The sequence below is a fragment of the Marmota marmota genome, unplaced genomic scaffold (assembly GCF_001458135.2).
Source record: "Marmota marmota marmota unplaced genomic scaffold, marMar, whole genome shotgun sequence".
NCBI classification, from domain to species: Eukaryota; Metazoa; Chordata; class Mammalia; order Rodentia; family Sciuridae; genus Marmota; species Marmota marmota.
This window is the reverse complement of record NW_025999853.1, coordinates 33,052,679-33,060,108: the sequence shown is the minus strand read 5'-3', so window position 1 is coordinate 33,060,108 and position 7,430 is coordinate 33,052,679. Positions and strand designations below refer to the sequence as shown.

At 34.6% G+C, this 7,430-nt stretch overlaps 1 pseudogene; it reads left to right on the top strand.

Moving 5' to 3' along the window:
• The first annotated feature begins 1,542 nt into the window (after nt 1-1,542).
• LOC107139808 lies at nt 1,543-2,068 on the top strand (annotated as a pseudogene).
• The last annotated feature ends 5,362 nt before the right edge of the window (nt 2,069-7,430 follow it).

The window sequence follows — 7,430 nt, the reverse complement described above, 5'->3', positions numbered from 1 at the left end:
CCATTTTTCTCACTTTTGTTCTTGTCTTTCTTCATCTTAGCCCTTATGTCATAAATGTCCTTCCTTTTCAAACTAAATCACATTGTTTTTAAGTATCTGTTACAAATTTCCACCTCTTAGAACAGTTTTGAAATTATCTAAGACAATTTCAAGTTATCTGGAAATTCAGTAAATCATTTGTTGCTTAAATGATTGAATGCATTTAGTTTATGTTTAATAAATGTCAGCTTGTGGTTTATGTGCCTATGTCCAAACATTATCTCTTGAAAGTATAAACTAAATAATTCACAAGGTTAGCACAACTTTTTTATTATCTACTCAGGCTAGCGAACCACTAACAGCCCCAGGTGTTACTCTGTTCTTTCTTGCTGGCCTTGTACCCAGTAATTCCATATTAATCCTCATCCAGCTATTGTTTAAAAAAAAAAAAGGAGAAGGAGGAGGAGGAGAAGGAGGAAGAGGAGGAGGAGGATCAGGGGGAGGAGGAGGAGGAGAAGTAGAGGGAGGAGGAGGAGGAGCAGCAGCAGCAGCAGGGGGAAGAGGAGGAGGAGGAACAGGGGAGGAGGAAAAGGAAGAGGAGGAGGAGGAGCAGCAGGGGGAGGAGGAGGAGGAAGAGTAGGGGGAGGCGGAGAAGGAGGAGGAGGAGCAGGGGAGGAGGAAAAGGAGGAGGAGGAGCAGGGGGAGGAGGAGGAGGAGCAGGGGAAGAAGGAGAAGGAGGAGGAGCAGGAGCAGGAGCAGGAGAATAAGAATAAGAGTTTGACAATTCTATTATTCCCTGCCTTTACCAGTACCTCTAGTAAGTCTCTTCCTAAGGCCCCTACCTGTCTTCTTAGAAAACTCCCTTTGCCAACTGCTGCAAACTCCTAATCTTTTTCAATGGCTTGTCTTCAATTTCATCCAGATATGACAGTGGTTCCTTTGATGCTACATCAAAATATATAATTCTTTAAATTTCAGAATTTCTTAGAAAAATTTCCTTTATTTCACCATTCATAACTTTTCTGGGTCAAATTACTGTCATATCATCCCTACCAAATCATGGAACCCGTTTATCCAGAGATGAGGTGAACATCTCTCAATTAAAGGGGACTATCATTCAATACCTAATAACATTAGGGAAGGAAGGATTTCTCCACAAAGCTTTTCCAGATGAAAAACGCTGTATAATCTCCAAATAACAGAATCACTTTGGGCAACAGAGGAAAATAGCTTCAAGGGTTCAGAGATGTCTTTACTCTGATGCAACATTTTTATAGAGATCTCAAATGAGGTAGAGCTTATGGGGGTGTGGGAAGCACCAGTGTTGCTGTAGGTGCTGCTAACACTACATAGTTCCAACAAAAGAACTAAGATTTAAGACACTGAACAGACGAAAAGAGGCTACATTTGGGAACGTAAATGTTGTCTGTTGAGTTACTCAATGTTGCTTGGTTGGAATACATCTAATTGTCCTAGAGAGCTTCGAGAGTTAGGTAAGTGACATAGAAATCAAATACAAAAAAAAAAAGTAGAGGCCCGAGAGCTGCCCTGAACACCACCAACATGGAGACTTTGTACTGGGTCCTGTTCTTAGTGCTCGAATGTCCCAATCTGAAGCTAAGAAGCTGCCCTGGGTGCACATGTTGTCGGCCATGACAGTGTATACTCTGATGGTGGTGTCTTGTTTCCTCATCAGCAGAGGAATAATTTATGATGTTATTGTTGAACCTCAGAGTTTTGGCTCTAAGACTGATGACCATGGGCATCAGAAGCCAGTAGCTTTCTTAGCCTACAGAGTAAATGGACAATATATTATGGAAGGACTTGCATCCAGCTTTCTGTTTACAGTGGAGGGTTTAGGTTTCATAATCCTGGACCAATCCATTGCACCAAATATTCCAAAACTCAATAGATTTCTTCTTCTATTCATTGGATTCATCTGTGCCCTACAGAGCTTTTTCATGGCTAGAGTATTCATGAAAATGAAACTGCCAGGCTATCTGATGGGTTAGAGTGCCTTTTGAGAAGAAATCAGTGGATTCTGGATTTGCTCCTGTTGATGGAGTTGTAAAGGCTATACCAATCCTCTCTTATGAAATGTGGAAAAGAATAAAAAGCAGTAGTAAAAAGTATCAAGTGAAAACATAGGAAATATATGAAAGCTTGGACTGGAATTTCTTGGTATCAGAGACAAGTTTATTACAGTATTTTTTTTCCTGAAGACCTGTTGTGCCAATGATGTTAAGTGTCATTTTCTTAGTTTTTCATTTCATAAATATACTGTTCTTCTAAAATTATTTTTTACAACCCCCTTTAACAATTTTTTGCGATATTTCTGATTTTCAGAAGTTAATGTAAAATCAGGAAGCAAGATCTCTAAGAACTCTGAGAACTGAGAACTCTGGACTGCTGATCTGCTTCACGAATGGTGCTTTGCCTTTAAACAGTGTGTGTGATAGTACGTTATTTCACATATATATGCAAGACTGTTTCCTCAACAGTAAGATGTATGAAAGGAACAGAAATAAATAATTTTTCTAATTAACAAGAAAAAAGAAAACAAAAAAAAGTAGAATTCTGTTTGGTAACCTTCATTTTGATCTGATAGGGAAGGGTTTCTGAGCCAAATAAGTAATCTTGTCATCATTTGAATTAATAATAAGACACAGGGTAGGTTGAAGAAGGGATTAAATTAACAATTCATGACTGATTCTAACCCTATTTAAAAAAAAAGCCTGGGTTTTATCAGAACTCTAGATGCCTGCTGAAAATTCCTCATATGTAGACCTTATCACCTCCCTGTGACAAGTAAGGGACATCACTGCCTGCAGAAAAATGGCATGCAAAATTTAGAATGGAAAACATCTGAGGACAGTCACCTGTGAACAATTCTCACTCCTACTTTTCTTAATCACCTACCAATGTCAATACTGTACACTCTTCCTTTTTTCATAGCACCTCAACCAGTCCTGCTTTCAGACTCCTCATCCTAACCTAATCTCTCTACTAAGCAACAAAACCCCCCTACTATATCCTTTGCCTTTTTTGTATGTCTGTAATAACTTTCCCTGTGTCCTTTCAGAATCTCTTCTTGTCCTTGCCTTATTCTCTGTATTCTACAAGTCCAGAAGACCAGAAAGGTGACCATACAGAAATTCTCACCTGAGACTTTATAGTCAAGACATATACCATATGCTAAAATATTTTGTGTGTTTGTTGATCTGACCCAGACTAATATGCAACCAGAAGATCAGAATTGGACTAAGTACTATAATTGGATTCCTTTGCTACCTCTGGACTGTGCAGCAAACAGATCATAACTATACTAGCTACCCTCTAGAAAAGTCCCGAATAAAAGAAAAGACAATAGCCTCTATCTTTATTAGTTACCATACACTCTATCAGTTACCATATACTTTAATCTATTGAGAAACCATCCTTGACCTTTTATTGAAGTTTGTTACATTCTAACAGACTAACCAAAGGCCAAAGAGTCATTTGGATCATGATCAATAGGAATGGCACAGTGACTCTATTTCACTAACTAGAAGAGATATACATCATGACAAATGCCATATTTGGCAATGATAGTCATTGAGATTGATAGTGTTGCCTCTCTTACCCCATGTAGATTTAAGAACAAGTATATAGCTAAATTATAAAATAAGCAAAAAATTCAAAAAGATTTTTATTTTTTATCAACTTTACTAACATGTAAACATAGTCTTTTTAAAAATTTGATATTGAATTAATAATCTTGGGTATAAATGTTTGTTTTACTGAATGAATTACCCATCAATATACAAATTATATGATTTATATCCATAAGCAGTCATAAAATAAAACATGGAGAATATGTGAGGCTTTGGACCTGTGAAATGTTACTAACCAAAATTTGGTCCATGCTCTAGACTGCTGGCTTCTCCAATTATGAAATAAGTATTATAATCATCCAGTATTATATAAGAATGTTGTTTGATTGAAATATATTTTGTGCCAAGTGATCACATGCATTTATTTAAATGTATAATTTTCTTGTAGATATTGCACATATATATAGACAATAATTATTTTTAGGGACATATAGAGAAAGTAAATTCTGTCAAAGTAAAACATAAAAATGGGTGAAATCTACTATATATTGGATCCATTAGATAAATTTTAGGCTAACAAAATAATATGTAATATCAATAATATCAGAACAATACAAAAGTTAGATTTAAGTGGTTTTTAAAAGCTAAAATACTGACATTTAATTTATTAATTTTTGACATAGATAAAAATCATGGAGTATCAGATAGCTATATCAAAAACCAGATACCCTATACCATTTTTTTCCAACCCTAGTGTCACTCTTCAGATGCATTCAACAGCTTTGTTCCTCCAGCATTGACTGCAGTGCTTCTAGATAAACAATTATAAGTATTTCCTATGGTTTTTGAGGAATTGCTAACTAAATCACCACCTTTTGCAATTTATCCTCACCTATCCATCCCTAATGTAGTTATTAAAGAATCTTTGCTTAAATTACAGACATTAACACTATAATCTAAAATTTGTGTACACTGAGCCAAGTAGTCTACTAAGATTGCATGTCTTTTGTCATAGAACTCTTAGTCTTTGTCAAAATAATCATCTCTGCATCTTCCTTCCTTTTGTTTAGCTTTCTAGATTTTCACTGGTGATTTTCTTTTTCAAAGAAACTGTAATATGTCTGTCATGTGTTTTTCGTTCATCCTGTGGTGAGTAGGGTGTGACCTTCAGCCTTGGTTCACATGGATTAATTCTAAGAAATTGCCCTGTATTATTTTTTTCTTAATTCTCCTGCTTTCTTACCCCTTCTGTTTTCTAATGCCGTAGCAAGATTATGAGATTAATATATATTGGGATATCAATATTTATGTTTATCTTTTTGTCTTATTCCTTTTTTTGTTTTTCTTTCTAATCTTTCAAAAGTTATTTTATTTAATTATCCATTTGTGCTACATTGATATTCTATTGCTATGTAATTCGTTAGCCATTTTTAGAAGATTCTCTCCAAAGAAGTATTAAATGTGAACCCGAACCCAGGGGTGCTTTGCCACAGAGCTACATCCCCAGTCCTTTTTATTTTGTTTTTATTCTTTATTTTTTTTGAGGAAGGGTCTTGCTAAGTTCTTAAAGGTCTCACTAAGTTGCTGAGGCTGGACTTGAATCTGCAATCCTTGTGCCTCAGTCTCCAAAGTTGCTGGGATTACTGTTGTATGCCACAACACCCAATTCAAAGGGTCATATATAAATAAATATTGTATGGTTCCAGTTATAAGAGATTTTCATAATAGGCAAATCCATTGAGACATAGACTAGTAGTTGACATGGAATGGGTGAGGAATTGGGACTGACTGCTAATAAGCATGATGTTTCTTTTGAATCATGATTAGAAATGTTCTGGAATTAGATAATGGTGAGGATTACACAACATTGTCAGAGCAATGAACTATACACTTTGAAATGCTAAAAACTTGATGTTTTGTGAATTATATTTCAGTTTTTAACAAACCATACCCACATTATTTTTAGGGACATATAGAGAAAGCCAAGAAAAACTAAATTGATATTTTTTAAATGGAGGTGGAACATCCAAGTGATGATGACTTATTACTGTGAAAACACATCATCAATATATGATTCATGGTACAGAAACATAATGATTTATAAAACTCAATTCAATGGCAAGACTCTTATATACATCAGGTTAAAAACTCATATCTTAAGTTAACTTATAAGCTTCATATTTTACAAATTTTTTATGCACCCATTTTCTGTGTAACACTTTACATTTACTAAGTTCATATGTCACTATTTTTAGGACTCTAATGAAAAATATGCTTAAACCATAACATTCCAAACACCTATTTTTATTTGCAATTAATATTAGCACTGATAGACTCGTATAATTATTTTTGAAATACTAATTATTCCAAAGTAAATAAAATGCAATAATGTGAATATAGTATTTAATGAAAGAAAATTAGATAAAACTAACTAAAACAATATTTATAAATTACAAAGTTATCCATTTCTAATTCAGTTTGTTGTTGTTGTTGTTGTTGTTGTTTTGGGGGCGGGTGTTTGCAGAGCTTTGCACATGTACATGCAAATCTAGTCGCTTGTCAGGCAGTGCAGAGCCACTGGGTAAGGCAACAATCTAACAGCCTTAGCCTGCCATTTACTTGTGCCCTGCTGGAAACCTCTATTAAGATATTACATTAAAAAGTCCACGGAAATGTCAATGTTAAAACTCCTAAGTTTGTAGGACCTGAATCAGAAAAACCAATGAGCATTAAATTAAAGAAGGGACTTCTTATAATTTAATAGTATAGTCTATTCTGAGACATGAGATTGGAGAAGGCAGTTAATGGAAATCTAAAATAAACCATGAAAATATAATCAGTTCTTTCTCTTACAGAAGCATTGCACAAACCTAATCTGTTTAAATACAGATGTCTGAAGATGCTGCATAAAGTTTAGGAAAAGCTACAGTATTTACTTTATAAATCTTTTTGTTTCACAATAAATTGAAAGTATGAACTCCTGTCCGCCCCCTCAAGTAAGGAAAATTTTTATGCAAACAGTAATAAATGGAAATATTTAAATTATTTTTCATTGTTTAAGAGGCCCTAACATATATGATTGCTTAAAATATGAGAATAGTCCAGAACTGATTTTAATAATACAAGACAGCAGGTATTCTAATGTATGGTATTCCTGACTATGTAGGGAATGAATGAGAAAACTACTCATTATTTTATTATTTTTAAACTTATTGTTTTTAAACTTACACACTCTGAATTCTGATACAGGACAATTAGAGTTCTCAAATGGGAATAACAGAGCCTGCACATCTTTCAAGGTGAAAAAGCCCTGTATCTTTGGTCACTGGATGGACAGCTGTCAAGGCTTCATTTCCCACCAATCATATCTTCAGAGTCTTGGCTTCCATATTCCTCATACAGAAACCTTCAGAAACTCCATAGTACCATCTTAGAAAGTCTGAACTCCGCACCTAAACAAAATCCAAACCAATTCACTGCCACAGTTAAGAGGTAGTATTTATCTAGGCATTTAGAAGCTACTTCCTTCCAGTTGAAGAATTCAGTATCATTAATCTTTCAATGCTTTATAAAAAGCAGGAAATTTTCAATAATTCAATGGACCATGGCATTTCTACCTCCAGGATAAGAAGACACAAACCTAATCAGATGATTTTACTTTTGAAAAGGCTGGTACAAAATTGCAAACTTCTAACTGAGCTTCCAGTTTATAAAGCTCAATATTACTTTTCTTCCTGAAATATCAAGTATAATAGTCTTATGTAAGCAAAAAAAAATGTTTAATACAGCAGTAGGACCCAATTCATAGCTCTGATTTTTTTAAATTATGTTTTCCATTTACTTTCTGTCAGAAGAGGT